At 37.5% G+C, this 21028-nt stretch overlaps 1 protein-coding gene across 7 annotated transcripts in view; it reads left to right on the top strand.

Moving 5' to 3' along the window:
• The window catches only part of ZNF385B (zinc finger protein 385B), a 168234-nt gene that overhangs the window by 57049 nt on the left and 90157 nt on the right, over positions 1–21028 (top strand). The window contains exon 1 of one of the 7 annotated variants that reach the window (XM_056349330.1): positions 20848–20913. The exons of 5 other annotated variants lie outside the window; for them this stretch is intronic. The gene's annotated coding sequence lies outside the window, so the exon portion shown is untranslated. Of the gene's footprint in view, positions 1–20847; positions 20914–21028 lie in introns of those variants that run through there. One more of the 7 variants, XM_056349328.1, reaches the window with a different exon arrangement.

Consider the following 21028-nt stretch of genomic DNA (forward strand, 5'->3'; position numbering starts at 1 on the left):
GAGAGCGCATAAATTATTTGGTTCCCATTTCAATTTATTTCCTATTATTCATAAGCAGAGGAAATATGTTGCGAATATGTAGAACTCGGGACTACAGAATCTGGCAAGAAAGGAAAAGACATGCTAGATGAAGTCACTGAGTGATAGGCAGTACCTGGATGTCTTTCATAAACTATTAAGGCATCTTAATTACATCTGTTTAAAAATCTGGCAAACTTTCTGTAACATTAACCTAAACTACTAAAAATAAATCTTTCTGGAGGAATACCTGGCAGTGTTTTGAAAGTCAAAAGTTTGGGTCCTTGACTACCTCAAATAATGATGCTTTTCTAAGATAACCTCAAAATAAGGAGTTTTTCTCCCAATAGTATGTTGTAACCATAAACAAAACTACAAATTTATTTTACTGCCAATCAAGAAGAATTGTTTGATGGTTACTTTTCCATTGTAGATGTATAAGCTAAGCAAGTGTGCATAAAAGTATATTTTCTGTTCATGGTGTTATATGCTCCTTATCACTGTCATACTAAACGCCCTTAGAATTAGAGACATTTTGAGCATTTTTTGTGTGCAGTTCCTCCTTCCTATGTTCAGGAGGAAACTGCAAGGAAGGTTTTATGAAGTAAATGCGTAAAGGATATGATATATTTTAGCATGTGTTGAGTGTGGGGGCTTTAGGTATAACAAATTTGAGTGTCTGTCTGTGTTCTGGTTGAGGTGTTTTTTGTTTTTGCAGGCTAGTAACCTTTATGGCCCCCACCAACCACTGAAGTCACTTCCACTTTTGTCAGTTGAGAATGATGACTTGGCTGTGGTCATCAGCATCTTGGAGGAGGTTCAGACTTATATGTGCCATTAGGAAAACTCATTCCAGATAGTACTCCTTGTGAACAAAGATGGCTTCAGCTGAGGGAGTGGATATTGGCGAGCTTTTTTGTGGTGCCTTCATACTCTGAAGGATTAAGATGTTGCTTAGCTGCATTTATAAAGGCAGTGACTGCCTCCCTTGTTCAGTATGTTAAATAAAGGCTTTTCTGCAACTCTTCAAGTGCACAAGATTGCAGAGCTTCTCTCCTTATGTGAAATGATCTGTGTCCAGATAACTCTGTGTTTTCCATGTTGCCAAATAAAACCTGTATCTCTGACCACTGCTGTAAGTCAAACCTTTTATTATTTTTTTGAATAGGTATTTGAACAGTCTGCATAGTTCACAAAACCAATATGGCTTGGTGGTTTTCTTTTCTCTTTTCCAAATGTGGCAGTTAAGCACCATATTGCTGAAAATAGAAGCTAGGTAGGCTGACTTGCATCCATGGCAGGTGTTGCTGCCTATTCCTCAAATGCTTTTTCTGGCATGTCATTAAGCTTAGCCCACCAGTGGCTGTTTAAGGGTGTGCACACGATTAGCATGCTGTGGCAGCACTGCTGGTACTTAGTCCGTTTATAGTAGGTACTGCCATTCTGAGTTTATTAAGGATGAGCTGCTCTTTTTGCATAGCTTGTTTGTATTTTGAACGTGTCCTCTATAGTTGCCTCCAGCTATTCACTGTCCCTCAATTATCTTCTCAACTTAGCAACGGATCAAAGGAGAATTACCACTTGCAAAATTAGATCTGTGATAAAATGTTCCAACGTAGCTGCGATCAAGTTGCCACTTCATGAAACCCAAGCTGAATCACTCCACGTGTCTCATACAAAAGTATTGTGCATGGCTAAGCTTTTACACAAGGACAAACGTTAGATTATGCTGACTGCCATCATTAATTAGTTTCTAAATTCTGTGTCTCTAGGGTGGAGTTGCAATGAGTCCCACATCTAGAATTCTGTATTTCAGCCTCTGAGATTTCAGAGAGGTTTGTAAAATTGTCTGTTGCCAAGCTGTTTTCTACTGAGCACACATCTGGGAAGGTTTCTGTGGCTCACTTGTTTTATCCAGTAGGAGTCTTGAAACATTTCCACTCCAGAAATGTGTTCCTGATTTCCCCGTTCAAGGTGGTAGTGTACAAAGAATTGAGTTGAAGAGCATGAAACTTCTGCCTTTAGCCAGATTGGACTGTCTTCAAACACATGTGGAAAACATTAAGCTATCTTAGTGTATGTATATTAAACTGGCAGTAACCTGTATAATGCAAAATTACATATTATGGTTGAATTAGGTCCTGATTTTTGAGGCAATAGCTATATTAATTTGTTATAGAATACAGTAACTACTAGTATGACCATCTTATCAGTGATAAAGGTGATACCACAGGGCACATTGGCTTAGAATCTCTGTTTAAAATCCCTGTATTTCTTGCATAATAGTATAAGCCTCTATTAATTTGTTAACTTGCAATGCATTTATTTTGGTTTTTTTTCTAAAAAATGTACTTCATTGAAAACCTTTTGAAGATTGCTGTCAGCAATATGGATATTAAAATTAGCAAGGCCAGGAAAACCAAAGGTGAACTTGTATGATAGTTCATCCTATGTGTAACAGCTTAATGGTTAAACAAAACGGCATGCATTTGGGTTTCAGCAAGGACTTAATCTGGCAAGGTGTTGAGTTTGCAATCCAACAGAGTACTTAAGAACTTAATTTTTAAGTAACTGTCTTGAAGATTTGTGATGAAAAATGTGTTTCTCTTCAGTGACTCAAAGGCAGTAAACCCAGTGCAATGTCTGTACTCTGGAGGTTCACCACTGGTGCCAGGTAGCGCTGGGAATGTACATCAGAGCGAGGTCAAACACTGAAGCAAGTTATGTGAGCAAAATGTGGTACTCCAACTTTTATTGACATATTCTCACTAAGATGTGGAAAACTTGGTGTGTGCGATGTGTCATACTTGTAGACTGCTTGAAATTGGTGTAACTTTGTTCAGGTTATAGCATCCACATCAGTCAGCTAATTCTCTTGATTTGTGAGCATTTTTATGTGTTTATTGCCTTGATAGGCTACATAGGTGTTTTTTAAGTAAGCGTTTGACATGCGGTATTACTGAAACATGCTGCCATCAATAACTATGAAGATGAGTTGATATGGTCAAGCTCTACACAGGTGATGGAGAATGAATGATTTCTAACATGTTTCTAGATTGTCTGTTTTCATTTGCCAAAACTGCTTAAATAAATGAAGGCTAAAGTAGTCCATTACATTTATTCAGTATTGTAGAAGATTTTGGATTTTTAATACTTAGTAAACCTTGACTTGTATTAGTGTGTCTAAATGTATTGGCAGCACTACTCAAATTCAGTCTAAAACTTCTCTTCTCTTTAGTTAGTTACAAGTTTTGAAATTAGGTGATAAAATCTAGAAGTTTTATCACCTAATTGGCTTACAAATCTAAAGGTTTATTTATCCTAGCTGTATCCGGTCTTATTGCATTGAAAAATTAAAAAAAAAAAATTCAAAAAAAGAACAGAACTTCAGTGCTGAAGTTTGCAATGCATGTTTAAATAACGTGTTATATCTACTCTGAATTGATGTGAATTAAGTATGTATCGTTGCTGCGTGCTTTTTTCATAGTCATGCCTATGCAAAGATACACCAAAATCTGCATAATGTGAGAAATTGTATTTGCACACATCCTAGAATATTTCCTAATAATCCTCTTTTCTCAATATAATTCACATTTTTTAAAAGTATACGTTTCTTAGAGTAACAGCTCTTTTTCCCCCCCTCTGCCTTTGAATCCTTACAATACCAGCTGCACCTTTTTTTGGGGGATTTGATGTAGTTGATGAACATTTGCAGGCTTTATGATTGTGGTAATGAAATTTAATTCATTACTTCCATAAGATTTATGTAGTCAGTTAATATACAGTTGATCAGAATTACATAGCATTTAGAAAACTTCTTTGCTGTTATTCCTAAAAAAATTTATACTGCATTAATCTAGATTAACTGAAGGGGAGCTGAAAGGTTATGTATAGTACTAATTTACTTAATTATCTGTGTTTGAGGTACAAGTAGTATAGGCTATTTCCATTGATTTACCATATTTATAACTCCTAAGACTGAGAGTTCCAGAAATCATAGGATTGTCATTTTTCCCAGCCAGCATGTGTAATGCATGCCCATCTTTCTTAATCAGAACAAAGAGCTGAATTAATTCCAAAATTATTTATAAAATAAACTTTGAAAACACAATATTTTTATGCTATTTCATTGCTGTCCAAATAGTGGGGGATAGTTCCCCTTGCAGTTGTTGCTGTTGAAAATCAGTTTCTTCCTGGATAAACATTCATGTTGCTTTTATCACATTATGTGCATTCCTGTATAACTAAAATGTGAATTTATTCATATGCATTAAGCTAGCTTTCATTTGAATTTCCAAAGAATATTAGTATACTGTGTAGCATGTTTTCTGAATTCTTTTACAAGCACTTAAGTAAATTTGATTAAGCAGGTACTCCATTATGACAGGTTATGTGCTATTGAAAGGATGGGAGAAATCTTGAAAGTAAAGAAATTTAAAAAGACATTTGCACATCTGACTGTATCTGTTAAGTTTCCCACATTTTTTTCCCCGCATTCTTACTTTTGGTGTCTTATGTTCATAGTAGTAGTAACCTCAGTATCCTGGTAAAAATATTGTGTGTCCATTTTGCGTTTTGGCAGTCAGGGTGGCTTCCCAGTGGTAGAGGGCACAAGACAGTACTGATTTTACAGGGTGCTTTAAAACCAGGCTCAGGGAGTGTGGGATCACAGACAGTGGGAAGGAACATGGTTACAGGCCAAAATAAAGATTATGTAGAAAATATGTAATATTTCTGTAGCCCAGATATGTAGTGCTGTTGCTTTTTCACAAACTGTACAGTATAAATAGATTAAATACTAATCCCCTCAGAAACCACCTGCCTAGCTACCAGGGGGTGATATTCCTTAAAATAGTTCATTAAAAGGTGTATGGTGGCAAACAGGGTGACCATTAGACAGAAGTTTCCGGTGTCGGGGTGGCATAAGGAGTGATCTGCTTGCGAGAAACGAATGAGTTGATGCTTGTGTTAGTGATGGAAAGATTGGTGATGGAGATAGACTGCTTTGCAAAGGGCCTTCAGCATGTAAACATAAGCTATGCTAGTGCTTATCATCGTCTGATGAGAGCTGTCCCACCACTAGCTCATGCATGCCAGTTTTGGTGGCGCCTGGCATCCAAGCCCCTCCTTCAGTCTGTGCTGTAGGTTTGTTCAGGACAGGTTACCATTGCCTGCATTTCAAGAGAATCCACTTTGTGCGCTTCTGGTTAATGAATTAACATAAAACTTAATGTAGACTTTCATTCTGGCTGAATGTCCAGATGCTGTCTTCCATTATCTGAGCTTTATTTTCCCATTCTCTTCAGCAAGCTGTGCATTGCCCAGGCTTGACTGGGATGTTGTGTATACTGAACAAGGCCGTACAGCAGTGCAGTCCCACCAGATGCAAGAAATGGCACTCTAGTCAAAACCAGAACACTGACACCTTGCAAAGCAAACCATAAGTTAAACTGCAACCAGGGTAAATATTTGATTAAAAAGGAACCAGTGTGGAGACGTATGTGCTGTAGAGACTTATTAGCCATATCTGAAAAGAGCCCAGAAGGACAACCCTATTGATTTTATTCTTATCTTGACGACCTTGTAGTTTGAGTTAATGGTTTCTAAACTTGACTGAAGAACTTGCAGGACAGTCTTTTTTGTGTCTAGTCAAGGAGAAAGGAAAGTAATGTAGAGCTGAAAAACAGACTCTTAGGATTTTATTCAACCTAAATCTTTAATGTGTATGTTAATTTGCATGGCTGCAGAATCAACAAGAACATTGTATTTGTATAATCTAGACAAGACTGAAATGTAGTTCATCTGTGTTAAATTATATATTTCACTTAATAATCTGGAAGTCATTTGGAACTGCAGTAGGCATACTTACTCTTACCTAATAGAAACTCTTGATGAAGCTACATTTTGAGGAGAAGGGGAAAAAGAATTGGGTCTTACTGATCTAGAAGCCAAGCTGTTTCTTGCTGTGGCATTCATGGTGTGGCTTCAAAGGAAGAATACTTTTATGCATATCTGTAGATTCATTTATCTAGTGAGGAAGCTGCTCTACTTTTGGGAAAGTAGGGGTGCAAAATCATCTGAGGGAATGATTTTTTTGTGACAGATCATTAATTGATTTTAAAATTGTCCTGGCTTCTGTAAATCCAGACAAAAGCGAGTATGCAGCATTTCATGTGACTGATACTAAGATAAATCCCAATTTTCAGTTCCCACATGGCATAGCGAACTTCGCTTTCATACAGAATGTTGTTAAAACTTGGATACTGGGTGTTTTATAGATTAAGAGGTTGTTGCTCTCTTGTAAATGTTAACTATCAGAGCAGTCTGCATAAGATCAAGAGGCACTGAGGGATAACGTAATTACAGTTTTCCAAACAGCTATCTGTTTCAGAATAAAGATTCACGATAAGAAAAAATCAGAGACAATAGATCTCATAGTTTCAGCATAATTAAGATTTTTGCCAGTAGCTATTATGGGAAAATGTTCTTAAATATTTTGCCCTTACCCCTTTGAAAGATTTGATGTTAGATGAGCATGATTTTAATTCAGCAGCTACTTTATTAAGCAAAAGCAGCTCTGATTCCCAAACTTGTAGCCGACCAGAGCTATAATTACCATATTTAATTACTTTTTTTTTTTGGCTTTCCTCATGGAAAGCTTCTTTAGTCAATCCAGATGAGGGGAAGTTATGTTAAAGCACAAAATGTTTTGTTCTTACTAAAAAGTTGAGAAAACCCCAGAAACTACATAATTATAGAAAATATTAAAAAAATTCAAATTAGGTTTGAGCACTGTGCTTTGTTATGATTTAAATTATGTAGATATGTCTGCTCTTGGGAGCTTACATAGTAGTATCATCTTCAGTAAGATGGTTAAGCATGTTTAAGCATGTCCTCTGTTTTGTACAGGCAAGTACAAAAACAAAAAAACCCCAAACTTATAGAAGGTATAAAGGGTGGCAAAAAGCTTGTATTTTTACCATTATTTTTGTTTTGGTTCCACTGAGCTTAATAGCAGTATCTAGAGGCTTCTGTATAAAAATTCCATCTATTGTGAGCAGTGCTAAAGCTCCATTTTTAATGATGTTGACAATTAAATATTTGACCTCTGAAATTTGTTTGCATGTTTGAAATTTTTTTGGCCATTTTGGCCACCTGAGCACACTGCTAGCCTGAGTTCAGCCAGCCATCACCCAGCACCCCCAGGTCCTTTTCAGCCACTCTTCCCCAAGCCTGTAGCACTGCGTGGGGTTGTTGTGACCCCAGTGCAATGTAATAGGAAATTATTTAAATAAAACTAGTGGTCAATATTGCAATAATAAAGTTCACATGAGTAAGATAATTTTTTTAAAAGTAAGTTTTTTCCAACTTGGATATCTGTCTTCCTTAAAAAGTAGATATGAGGTTGCAAGAACATGTTATTTTGGTGCTAGTTTTTACGTAACTATAATCCTGGTCAGCCAGCCTTCCCATATAAGAATAAAAGGTTATATGAAGGATTGAGACAAAGCTGCTCTGGCTCTTCTTTGCATCCTAAGTTTCATTTGTCTCCTTAGTCAGTTTTTCTCTTGTCAGGGGCCAGAAATGCTAACTGATAGAAATGAACACGAAGTGGGAGGGGTAGACAGAAGAATGCTTATGTGACTGTTCAGAGGTATCCAAGAATAAAGTACTGAATTACTGTTTTGCTGATTTCTTAATGTGGATGTGTTCATATTTCACAGTTCTGGTGCTGCTAATCTTTAATTATGGGAGACAACTGCTTGGCTGCAGGTCCAATTTATTTCCAAAGAGGGCAAAAAAATTCTGTAGGAGTCCTTTTCTAGGTTCAGGAGGTACCCACCTCTTTCTTGTGATGTATTTGAGAATGGCAGCCTTGTGCAGATTAACCCACTGAAGAGACAATGTGCTCTGGGACAAGACTGATACTGGTCTGTATACTTCCCACTGGTTTTGAAAGATGAAAAGTTCTTGGCTTCTAGGATTTGAGGACGTTGAATGCATTACATGGGCTTTTCCTTTTCCTTTCTGTGAATTACACATTTCTTTTTGCTTTGTATATAAGCATCTTGAAACCTATACTTCTTTCTAAAGCAGTTGTTTTCTCATATTTTTAATGGTTTGGGATGCCAAATTAAACACTCATTTACCTGTATGTGTGGTGGTGTTTTCTGTAGAAGTCCAGCTTTTAAAATAAGAAATCAAATTCCATTTTACTCTTTCTCAAGTTTCTCTTTAAGGAGCTATTTTTTTGAAGAAAAATCTAAAGGGGGGTGTTATTTTTATGTAAAAAATGTGAAATTGATACGAGGAAACCTAAGGATAAGTTATCCTAAGATCAACCATTTCTACTCATCTACTGTCTTGTTTATATACTGAGTAGTCATTAAATTTTTCTTTGAAATCGGTGAAATGAAGAATATACCTGACATACTCAGTAGAACAATGGGCATGGAGACCTAGAAGTATGTGCAAAATACAAAAATAATAAAATAATAACCTGCTTAAATAATTACAGATAGGGAGTGGATGAGCTTGCTTCTTATGCTGCCCCTTTACGCTTCACTAAGTGAAGGCACATGGTAAGGTTCTTATTTTAACTGGTGATGCTGTAGTGCAGACAGCAAGCCCTAAACTACCTCATTAATCCATTCCCAGACAATACAGATATTTATGTATATTGCAGGAGGACATGAAAATGAGATTAAAAATACAGTCCACCATTATTCATCAGCCTTTAAAATGAGATAGTATGACCTAGCCTTGTAGGCTGCTCTGTACAGCCATATTTCTACATGCTCATCATGTCTGCCAAGCACCTGAGGGGAGCATCCCGGGAAAGTAGAAACCTTCCAAATTAGTGACCTGGGGTAGTGCACGTCAGAGTAGCAGGGCTGAGTTACGGGTAGTCGATAGACTAGTCAGAAGTTTTGGGAAAGAAGAAGCAGGTAACTTCTCTATCCCAAATTCATAACGCTAAAGCATGCTTATATTCTTCACTAGCCTGACTTGAAGACGTGAACAAAGGGCTTTAATGTCACTGTGGTTTGTAGGAAGGTGCTGGCTCCATCTGCTGCCCGGTAGGGCTTTTAACAGGTCCTGGAGTCTCCGTTTCACTAGTATCTTGATCTTGGTGCAGTAATTGAGGACTCGGGGTGGGCATAGAACAGGTTTTTTTCACTGTGATTCTATCAAATGCTTGATGCTGGCCCGAGGGTTTTTGGAGCAGTTAATAAGAACAATAAGGGAATTTGTCCATATTAAAAAAAAAAGGGGGGGGGGGGGGAATGGGGGGGGGAAAGAAGGGAATTATGTCGTTCCTATAATTTAATCATTTACATGTATATAATCAGTTTATTATATCATTCGTTGCTAGAGGATACGTAGAAGTTACCTTATTGTTAAATATATTGATAATCATTGTGATGTAACTTATCTTTTCCAGGTGTTTGGTATAGTTCTACAGCTGTCAAAATGTGCAGACTTAAAAAACTGACTCATTCACAGAAACTGGTCCTCTGCTCATGTCAGCTAAAACTTGCTTTTCTAAATGCTAAGCTTTCTATTTAAGAAAACAACTACTATGAATTTATTAACTGAAAAATACTGTGTGATCTCCATCACCTTTTTCCTGAGCTCAAGAGGCCAGGCATAACTAGGAAAGTGAGTGATTTAGGAATAACTTGGTACATTGGAAAAGAGGAAGCTGATGACAAGACTTCAGATGAAGTTTTGATTTATTCGGAGGACTTTTTCAAGGAGTCAGAAAAACCTTTATATGTTTAAGAGACAATCTAAACTATCTCTAATTTCCATTAAACTGTATTTAAGTGGTGTTAGGTGCCTCAATGCTCTAAATGGCTAAAGGAAGTGCTGGCTGTGCTGTGGAATCCATCTCACTCACCTGGTTTTAGTTCATCTGTTCCTGAATATTTGTGTTTCATTGTGCGGCAGCAGATGAAGCTTCCTTAGCAAGCTGGCTTGCTCAACAAAATGTTTCTGGTAGTATCACTTACAAGCAGGACAGATGTAAGCCTCATCCATGTTAGTAGGCCTTGCCCATAATTTTTGTTAGGAAACTGGCCTGTCATGGCAGCTTAAATTAATACTGTATAAGCAAGTGTATTTGCAGTTGTGGTTCAGTACCATTCATTTAAAAGAGGGCTTGGGTTGAGATTTCTTTTAAGGGTACCTCAGACTTAAACTAAGGTGAAGATGAAGGATTGCAAGTCCCAGAAAGACAGCTGGCCCAGTTTTCCAAGGACACAGTATCTGCAGTTTCTTTTGGTTTCTGTGTAGTTTCAGAGGCTCAGTGCTTTCAGAAACTGGGTTGAGTGGCAGATAATAGCGAAATAGCCCTCAGGAGTGATCACCAGATTAGGAAAAGATTAGTAAAATGGCTTTACACTTTGGATATTTTTATTTAGATGATAATGCTATTGAAATAATCTAATTTGAATGAGATTTTTATTTGAAAAAATTCACATGCATGTTGGTTATATTAAAAAAAAAAAGTCTTGTGATGCTTGTCTGTTTTCTGTATGACAATTAAAAACTCGGGCATAAATCTGCATCCTGTCAGGCACAGCAGTGCTTTGTCAAAAAGGTGGCAGACTGCAGTGCTATGAATCTGTTGAAGAACATACTAATTCATTTCAAGAAGATCAGTAAAAATACACGCCATTCTGATTGAGCTTCAATCTATGATTAATGAAATTACTTCAGTCTATGATTAATTAAATTAGGTTGCTTGAAAATTCATAACAGGTGCCTGGAACGACCTTACTTAATGCTATCAGTGCTTTAAATGTCTCCGGAGAGCTTGGATTAGCTGACTTGAGTACCCTGTTAAAGAAAGTATGTCCTATGTGAACAAGTTGTCCCAAAGGAATAAAATTGGTATGTCGTAGATGGCCTGGAGGAGATACATACCTAAATGCATGTGATAAAAGGCAGTTAGGGTATCATATAAGAAGCTTAGAGGTTAAAATTGCAAGATTAGTATTTTATCCAGATTATAAAGAGTGTCGTGTATACATTGCAAATAACCTTCTTTGAGGAAATCTTACTGAGTGTAATGTGATTCAGAGATAATATTTCAAGATGAAGTAATTGCTCTGAGATGTCGCTGTGATTTTTGAGCTGTAGCAACATACCCTACACAATTCATGTGATGCTTTTAGAAGTGTTAGCTTTGGAAGCTGCAGAGCAAACTGTTGGAATTTTCCATCAGAAGGGTATAGGTGGAGGTCTGACAGTGAAGCCGCTTCTGTGGCGCTGTTCTTGGAGTCAGTGAAGGGCTGTTTTTCTTCCATCCAAAGTCTGGAAATTTTCAGCCAACCTTCTGTATATCTTGCACTTGTTCATACACAGATTTGGGAGCATATGCTTATATTCATAGTAGATATAAATACTTGTGGAGTCAGAGTAACATTCAAACAACTGTGTGCATCTGTGAACCCACAAACCTTTGGGGATGGATTTTAACAGGTGTAAATCTGCTTCGAGTTCTGATGTGTCTGTACAGGTGCCATCTCTGCAAAGCCCATGCACACAATTCAGTGACTTTGTAGCAAGAGAAGGCTGGCTGCCAAGAAAAATTAACTCCGTTGTCATGTGTCAGCTAAGCAGTTTAATTGGCTTTCACACCTAAGGCTGAAATAAAAACAAGCTACTGCTTGTCATCATGCTCTGAGAGCCTGGTCTCTCTGTAGAGTAACGCACATCCATCTGCTTCAGAGGGAATTTATTACAACAGACTCTGCCCTACTACACTGGAATTCAGCTACCTGACCCTGGAAACAATCCCCTTGTGTAGTGCAGAGCCCTTGGTCATCTTCTCACACACATCTTCCATGTCCAAAATAACCCTGACATGGATTCTCCTGTGCTGAGCGGCTCCATTCCTTACAGCTTTCTCCCTTCCAATGATCTACAATGTAGCTATGCTGATGCAAGAGTGCGTGCTTTCCAGTTGGCTTTGAAGTGGGTGCCATTGATCTGATGTATTGCAGAAATACTGGAACAGAGGCTTCAGAATGAAATATTGTGCAAACCCCAGGAAAAAAACAAACCAAAAACACACCAGCTGCTAACTCAAGCAGCACCAAAGAGGAAAAGGATTCAATGTGCAAGAAGAAAAAAAAGGAAGAGAGGCCAGTATCATCTTAGTTATGCACAGTGTTGTGAGAATTAAGTAAAGAAAGGATAGATGGAAAGACCATGAAAAGAAAAGCTGAGAGAAAGTGGCAAATAGAGAGGAAAGACTGAAGGGAAGGGAGTCTGGGGAATGAGCAAATCCTTTCCAACTTGAAGAGGCTGTGTGGGAGAAGACTGGAGCCAATACACAGTCCACAGAACAGACATCTCGCTTCCCATTTACAGAGTATGGGTAGAAATTGTGTTTCTCAGATTGTATCGGTTAAGCAACTCAGCCCCTAAAGGCAAGAGACTTTCCTCAGCATCTGTTTTACAACCCTGGATTAACACAAATGCTGAAGAGAGTTGCACTGTGTCATACTTAAGTCCTGTTGAAACTCATTTGTTAGAACTAGACTGTACAACCCTCCAGCCCTGCATTTTATCAGAAGTGTTTTCATCTGTAGAAGCTTCCTGTTGTGCCCTACCATTAGATGAGAATGTCCATTTGGGGTGGGGGTGGGGGGAAGTTAAAATCTGAACAGAAAGAAATACTGGTATCTCAGGTAAGTCTGCCAGTAAGATCCCCTAATGAGTGATCTTTGAGGCAGAGATGGTGTTTCTTGACATGATTTCATGTCCTTTTCTGTTTCTTCTTGCATGAGGGTGTTACTCTTTTCATAACCCAGCGCTCAGAATGTAATTTGGGGCCATTACAAGCACAAATTTGATCAAGTCAGTGGCTAAATGCTGTCATCAGCTCTGAGTATTATTTACAAAGTCCTGTCCTGCCAAAAATGTGAACTTTAAATTGATCGATGTGTCATTATCTCCTTGAACTGATTTATTTCATTTACATTTTTATCTTTTTTTTTCTCTTTGCTGTGCTGCTGCTTTTAATTTAAAACTTTTTCAGAAAGAGAAAGGGCAAAGGAATAATTTTTGTGAGATGGTCCTTAAAACAGGATTAACGTAGTTTGAGCTGTTAGCCAGTATTAGAATATACTTGGATGTATTGTTTGTTTCTTATGGCTTCATTCTCTCAGTAAAGCTGTCTTGACACTTCCTGCCTATGTTCAACCTTTTTGGCATATAAGTCCTTGCAAATAGTATGCAGATTCTCCTTTTTAATAATTTTGAAGACTCTTAGAGTTATTGGAAAGATTTGAATGTATTTTCAAACTAAATAATGGCTCAGAAAGCTGTTTTAAACTTACTTTTTCATGTCAGTGCATATGTCTGGGTTTTTTTATCATTAATCTAACATTCTTTGACTGTGACCTAGTCTGCTTACATTTATGTAGTATGAATTGATGATTGGTTTGCTAACATCTATTATCCCTTAACAACAGAGAGAAGCATGCTGATACAAAAAAAATAAATCTGAATGGAACTTTTCATTGTTCCTTTCCCGTAGCCTTTACCGTATTTTCATATTTCTGATGTCAAACAGGTGGCTTTCATGATACAATACATATGTAATAGATATAATTAAAAATCATCAAGCATCATAAAAAAAAAAAAAGACTTGCAGCTGCTTAAGCTCTGTGATTCGCTGTTGTTCACATTATTTAGGAATTCTTTATCATTAACGTTATGATGAATGTATATTTATTTGAATTTTGGAAGCAAAAGCTGAGGGAGACACACATATAACTGTTGAAGTTTTGCCATTTCTACATATACCATTTTTTCACTTCTAAATTTTTCTGAATGTTAGAAAGCAGGCTGCTATTATTGCTGTTTGACACTAATCTCTACAGAAGTCCAAAGTGCTGTATTTTGGACTTCTGGAAGGATGATTTGCTTTGTGCTCAGGCTGAAAATACAGCACATCTACATACACTGTCCATTTTTCTTCAATCCTGACATCCTGACAGTACAATTTTTTTCGTTTCTGAACATGAACCAAAATATAAACATGTTATATTACAGTCTACTAGGGAGACTTATCTGTATCAAAGCAATCTGGGGACAGAGAATGGACATAGAAAGAAGTCTAAACACCATGTTTTGTGTAGACATTGATGGATTTTAGGTGACTTTTATTCCTTATTAAAACTTGTTAGCCAGAGATAAGAAGTAACCTATTACAAGTACTCAAAATACCACTTCTCCAGCATCCACACGTGAGAGAGAGATGCTAGGGAAATACAGAGGAAGGGGAAATTTAAAGCATGAACTTAGGGTTAAAAGACGCCACCTGAGTATCTTAACAGTTGACCTGTATGTCAACTCTTTTATTCTTTGACTACAGGAGCTGCTTGTGAATGAGACCGGAGTGCACTTGCCCTCAGATGACCTCTCTAAGAGGCCTTTCCTTTCTTGTTGCTCCTACAGTCCTAGTGTGATGCGCTCGTGCTCGCTCTCTTCCCCTTAATTAGGTTTGTGGTAGTTGGTGCCACATTTGCAGTGAATGATGTACCACCTTGTCTTCTGGAAGGTCAGCACCTGATAGCTAGCTGGAAAAATACGCATTTGCTTTTGTCACGTTTAATTTACCATTGTTCTTCGCCTAATTTACTTCCATTTTTCCTTTCTTTCCATCTCTCCTCAATGCCTTCTGCTATCTTATAAGATTTTGCCCTTTCATTCCATTCTTCTCTCACATATTATACAGTGTTTTAGGGGTTTTTTTGTCTTTTTCTTCTTTCTTTTCCAGCACCTATCCTTACACTTGTTGCTTCTTCAGCTCTTTAGCACCATCTATAATGCAATAGCTGCATGATCACCTCAGAGTGGTGCTCCAAGAAGTGCTGTCCTGCTTTCCACTTCACCCACATCATCCCTCTTGTGTTTGTACCTGCTGTGCTTTCACAAGCATGTTCCTGCCCTCATAGCCAAAAACGCCATCACACTGGCAGTGTGATGGGGCCATATCTGTGCTGTAGCAGCACTGATTATGGGTCTCTGAAAAGGCCTTCTTGGACAAAATAAAAACCAAGGGATGCCCAAAATCTTGGGGACAGTGGGCGTTAGTACAGTAAATGAGAGTTAATAGTGGTTTTAAAAGGAGGGGAAGAGAGATCTGTAGTGAAAACTGTGACTTCTTGTGTCTTGGAGATCACGTTTTAACGTGAGCTAGAGGGCAGGCTAAAATGTTAAAACTGTAATGAATGAGTTCTAAGACCTTCCTCTGCAACCAAAGGCAAACTGGTCTTCTGTGAGACTGGCTGTTACATACTGTTGGGAGGGAGAGGGAAACAGAAGGGAGCTACAGTGTGTTGAACTGTCTAGGTGTTTAAACCTGAGCGTGCTAGTGTAGAGGCTAATGGCTTTAGTAAGGAGCCATCAACCATTGCCAGAAAAGAGGCATTACAGTCATGGAACACGTGGACCAAGTGGGGGAAACATGCCTGCCACTTTTGGGGGGGCGGGGGGGATATAGTCATTGCCATTTTGTCTTGCCTTAAATGTATATACTTACTACGTGCTTACAGAACACGTGAAACACTTCTGCAGTTAACTGTGAAGTTTTAAAAAAATAAATCCTTCAGACATCACAGAAAATACAAGCATTAGTATTATTGTCAGCGTGAGAGAATGTAGTATTTACTTGGGAATACTGGTCATCTTGCTAAGTCATCAGAGTCTGTATAAAACCTACATAAAGTTTCATAGAGGTTTGATGTTGCCAATCCCAAGTGTGCAATGAGAATGAGTCACATCTTCCAAGATCACAAGATTTGCTTAAAAATCAGAGGGGTTTATTTTTAATTGGCTTTCATTTTTATTTGCCTTTTTATGTCAAAGCTGACTCATTTTTTCCACTGTTTTTCTCTGATCATTATGGCTAGAAATGCCCATTCCCTTTTTATTTTATTTTTTTTTTTTTTTTAATAAAAAGAGAAGGAAGGGACTTTTAACAATACCAAATATTTCAGGACATGTAACAAAGTCGTGTAATTGCTGCCAGGTCATGTTGGCAGGGTAATTATCAGAGTAATCCCCCTTTTAGTAAAAAGAATGAAGAGTAGAACATTGTAGAATAAAATAAGATTAAGCTAAAGTTTCATATGTGTGGTTTTAAGTAACGCATAGTCACACCCTAGAGAAGAGTGTCGTCACTGGAACAATATGTTTTATTAAGGACTGGGTACAAAATTCATCTGGTCACAAAAATTTTGTCTAGTATTTCTAGGTATGTGGAAGTTTGTTCCAAATAGTTTTTCAAAGTCCTGTTTTACCCCTCCTCCCATCCCTTTACATCTATAAAAACAAAACAAAGAAATCAAGTAAATCTTAACTCTATACATTTAAGGGAAGGCACCAAGGTGGAAGGGTTATATGTAGTTTCTTCCATGATCTTCAGTTTAGTTTCTCCATGAGGAATTATCTGACGTTACTGCAACTGCAAATTGCATCAGATAAAAGTCTGTCCTTAATGCACTTGGATTTCTTTCCTTCTTCACCTCCCCCGTCACCTTTTTTTTTAAATTATTTTTATTTTTTTTATTTTACAACTCTTTCTATCACTTAATCTTACTAGGATACTTTTGGGAAATTTCTTTTGAAGAGTCAGAAGTTCCTCACAGACCCCAGCTGCGTTGTACTGACACAGCACATCCCAAAGTGAAGAGATATGCAGGGCATGGGCATCTCGTTTGGTTAGAAATCTATGGTTTGAGTCCCAGCTTTCAGATGATGTGTCTTTTGCTTTTATAATAGGAAGAGGGTGTGTTTTTTTCTCTTCATAGCAGAGGCTAATTTTAATTGTGAAAAAACAGTCTGGTGGATTTTAGTGGACAGTAGGTACTTGCTATGGTAGCAGCAGTGTTGTAAATGTTTTTATTCTGTGTCCAAATTAATTTTGTAGGTAACTTTTGAGCTAAACAAAAAATCCCAAACAGACTCTGCTGTTATTTCTTTAAAGGAAGACTTCTATCAGAGGAAACAAGTTCAGCTGTAATGTAATCAAGCAGTATGGAAAGATGGGGCATTTGCTTTTGCAAAACACTAATTTAGCCTGCCACTTAAATTTTCCTTGATACACTGTGTTACTGTATTACTCTAAGTAATGCAGTAGTTCTGTAGGGCATCTTTCTCTTGGTCAAAGATAGGCAACTGTTTTTACACAGTTGCAGTTTAAACAGGACAGATGTAGTAAAATATGTAACTTTAAAACTTTAGTGATTACTCTTTTTTTAATGATTTTGTTACCTCAAATTAAGGTGGCAGCAGCTACTGCCTGTTTTTGCATCTCTTCCACATAGTCTGAAGAGGTATCATTCACCAATGAGAGTGAAGTAAAGTGTCCCAGCAGTTTTATGGGGCAAGGCATATTTCTCAGCAGCTCAAGTTCAAACCCTACTCAAAACCTGCACCAAGTCAAAAAGGAGCTTGTGAGAAAGTTCCCTTTGCAAGATCTATTGTGCAAAACTTTCTATTCTACTGGACGAACTGTAGAAGAGAAACATGCTTCTGGGTAAGTAATTCCATGTGGAGGTTAAAATTAAAATCTGTCTTTCCACTAACTGCATAATAGAACAGTGTATGCTTGCTCCAGCTGTATGGAAGGAGAAATACATGCACTGTTTTGCTGATTTATTTTTAATAGCAATCCATTAGTGAAAGCTGTACTCATTTGCTGTAGTTTAGGAACTGTCTGGTCAAATTAGGAAACATTAGCACTGTAGGTGCCTGTGATCTATTTTTATTATTTTTTTTAGATACTTTTTATCTTTAGGTAAACTACATCAGAGAAATACAAATGCCAAAATCAGCATTTGAACTTTATCTTCCCCCCCCCCCCCCCCCGTTCAGATGGTAATCATGACATTTTCTGAAGGAAGGCTATAAATGAAAATTCTTGTTAGTAAGCCCATTGGAAGAATGTATTTCTTAAATATTAAAATAAATTTGTTTCTTATTTCTGAGTATGCTGATGGCTTACTGTAAAAATTTAATGCTTGATTATTTTATGTCTTTAATTTCCTTTTAGTATTATGCTGCTAAATCCTGTTCACAGATATTAGGTTATATAATAGTTTCAATAACCATAAATAGTAATAGCATTTGAAATAGGGAATACCTTCATGTGTACTTTAAAGAACAACTTCAAATTATTTAGCTTATGAAATGTTAATGTGTTGCAGATTACACTGTACTGCTTAGCTGCAATGTTAAAAATGTCCATGATGCATTCAGAAAATTCCTCTTAGGATGCCTTGTTAGGTTGACAGCATAAATGCTCTCCTGCTGCCCTTGCCCTCCAAGTCCTGTTTGTAGTTAGGCGATTAGCTTGTAGAACACATTTGGTTGTTTTTCTGTTGTTTTTTCGTTGTGGTGGTTTTGGGTTGGTTTGTTTTGTTTTTTTTTTCATACAAGGCAACCTTGTCTGGAGGAATGTCATTGGTAGTTTTTTTAAGATGTTAAAATAAATACTAATAAAATGCTTATTTTGAATTAGTATTATGAAATAAATACTAATAAAATGCTGTGAACTGAGTGTTACAAAATACTTTCTGCTCAGTGTAAGTACTATCTTTGGACTGTGGCAAATTCCATTTCATAGGATTCCAATGCTTTTAAAACTACTTCTTTTACCTTTCTTTAAACTAAAAATTATGTCTATCCATTGACCATAATTTTTGGTTATTGTCACCTTGTTTTAACTTTATAAAGGCATGAAAATGTCCTGGGGAGATGTTTTTCTTAGGCAGAATTGAGGATTAGTACAGTATTTAATCTAGTTAAATCGTTCAGATTCCAGCAAATTACATTGCATGTTTGTAGGTGCTTCAGGACTGCAAATACAGCTATTTCATAAACATTTATCTCTTCTTCTCTTTCTCTTCATATATGTGTCTGTGGCATTGTTCTTATGTTTTATTTGATGATTATAGTTTTTACAGTTTGGGTGCTGAATTCTTTGTGGTAGGGAAATGCTCTCTGAGTTTTCTAGACCTTTGCTTCTCTGTGTCATTTTGTGTATTCGGATAATAGTCATGATAATAACTTGCTGTGCAGCAAAGAAATACATGTTGTAAAAGGTTTTAACAGAGAAGTCAATGTGAGAAATATGGTGATTTGGTTGTTCCTGTTGCTCACTTCCGTGATTTCAGCATTCTGTATTTAGAAATGTATTAATTCTTTCTGAACTTGGAGCAGTCCACATCATCCATGCTGCCTTTAGGGTGCTGAGTTAAACATCACTAGTCATAATTTTCCTGTGCTACCATTATCATGGTATTGTCTAGATTTGCACTTATCTTTGGTTTTCCAGTGTGGCTCATCTGATAGCCCACAGAATGTGGCAGGCTGCTGTATGTTGTCCATAGCAAATGGCTACCAGGCAGCTCAGACAACCCCCAGATCTTGGGATGTTCCTGACTACCGGGAGCTAAGGCATAGGCAATGAGCAGTCCATGCTCTTCAGGCATTGTCTGTCTGCTGCTCTTGGCCAGTGGATGGCAAGTCCAAGCTGACATTGTCCTGGCAAAATGGCTTGCAAGTGGAGAGGGAGAAATGAGAGTCCAAAACCTGACGTCAAACCTTTGGAGACTGTTGCAATGTGATGAAAACAGTAGAGAAAATTCCATCTATCCAGAAACTGTAAAAAACAAAACAAAACCTCCAAATATCCACCAAAAAAAAAAATCAACAAAAAACCCCCACAAACGCCCTGCCCCTAACACCCCCCATCCTCAAAAAAAAAAAAAAACCCACTGCAACCAACCAAAAAAACCCCCACTTTAGCTCATAAGAGCTGCTTCATACAGACCATGCAGCTCTGATAAGCTGAGAAAGGGATTCTGTTGAGAAAGAAAGCCCAATAAAACTTGGAAGCTTGTGCACCAAAGATGACATGAATTTTGGCATGAGCTGAGCACCACAACTGCTGCCAGATGAGGAAAAATATCTAACCCTTTCTGGTGGCAGTGGCTATCATTGACCCTACTTTTGGGAAAGAAGATGTAGGGCTCTGAGTCATAGGGGCAAAAGGCAGCAATCGGGGCCAGAAAGGGTCCTCAAGAGGGGGTGTTTGAACAGGACTCTGAAGTACAAAAGTACTACACCATCACCTTCCCAATTATATTTCCTAATGATAGTGATTTAAAAAGCTTTATCTGTAGGAAATATGAAACCAGCTTTACAAGTAAGCAAGAATTTTGGTAATGGGCAGTGCACAAATAAAATCTGCGTCCTAGATGCATGTACAGATTTCTTGATTTGGCAAACAGATATTTGGGTTTTTTCAGCACTTGACAATTTGGCCTTTAGGGAAAAGATGCTTTTATGTGCTGTAATACTAAAATGCAGTTTAAAGTCATTATATTGTATAACTGTAGGGAACATCAAGATCTTTTGGAATGACTTATTCAAATTTCCTTATAGTCGATGGTGTATATTTGAATAAATTCAGGAAAAAATAATCTTAAGCTGTTTCTATCCAGTACTGCTTTAAAGAAACAGCAAAATATAATCATTTCATCACTTAAAGCTGCTTAAACCTTCAGGGGGAAAAGGGTTACTACTTAAATTTCAGATGAAAGGAGTGTTTTGTGAATTCATCTGTGTCATGTATTCATACCTGAATTAAAATGAGCCATGATGTACTGCACTTTCTCGGGAGCATTACATAAACTTCCTTGTTCTAAATCACGCAGAAGTTTGAAATGTGCAAACAGAACTGAAAGAGACTTTGCAGTAGTTTCTCCACAAGCAGGAAGCCTAATATTTACGCAACATCCAATAGTGGACACAGACACAAGCAGTACTCTCTCCTACAAAACTTGGTTTAACTGGTAAAAGAAGGTAGGATCTATCTGAACAACAACTTTTTACAGTTGGGGATGGGTTTGGCTTGAATTCTGTGGAACATTGTTGGCCAAGGTTCGGAGTTGTGCAATTAAAACAAGGGATTGTTTAG

This window comes from Falco biarmicus, chromosome 8, assembly GCF_023638135.1.
Source record: "Falco biarmicus isolate bFalBia1 chromosome 8, bFalBia1.pri, whole genome shotgun sequence".
Taxonomy (NCBI): domain Eukaryota; kingdom Metazoa; phylum Chordata; class Aves; order Falconiformes; family Falconidae; genus Falco; species Falco biarmicus.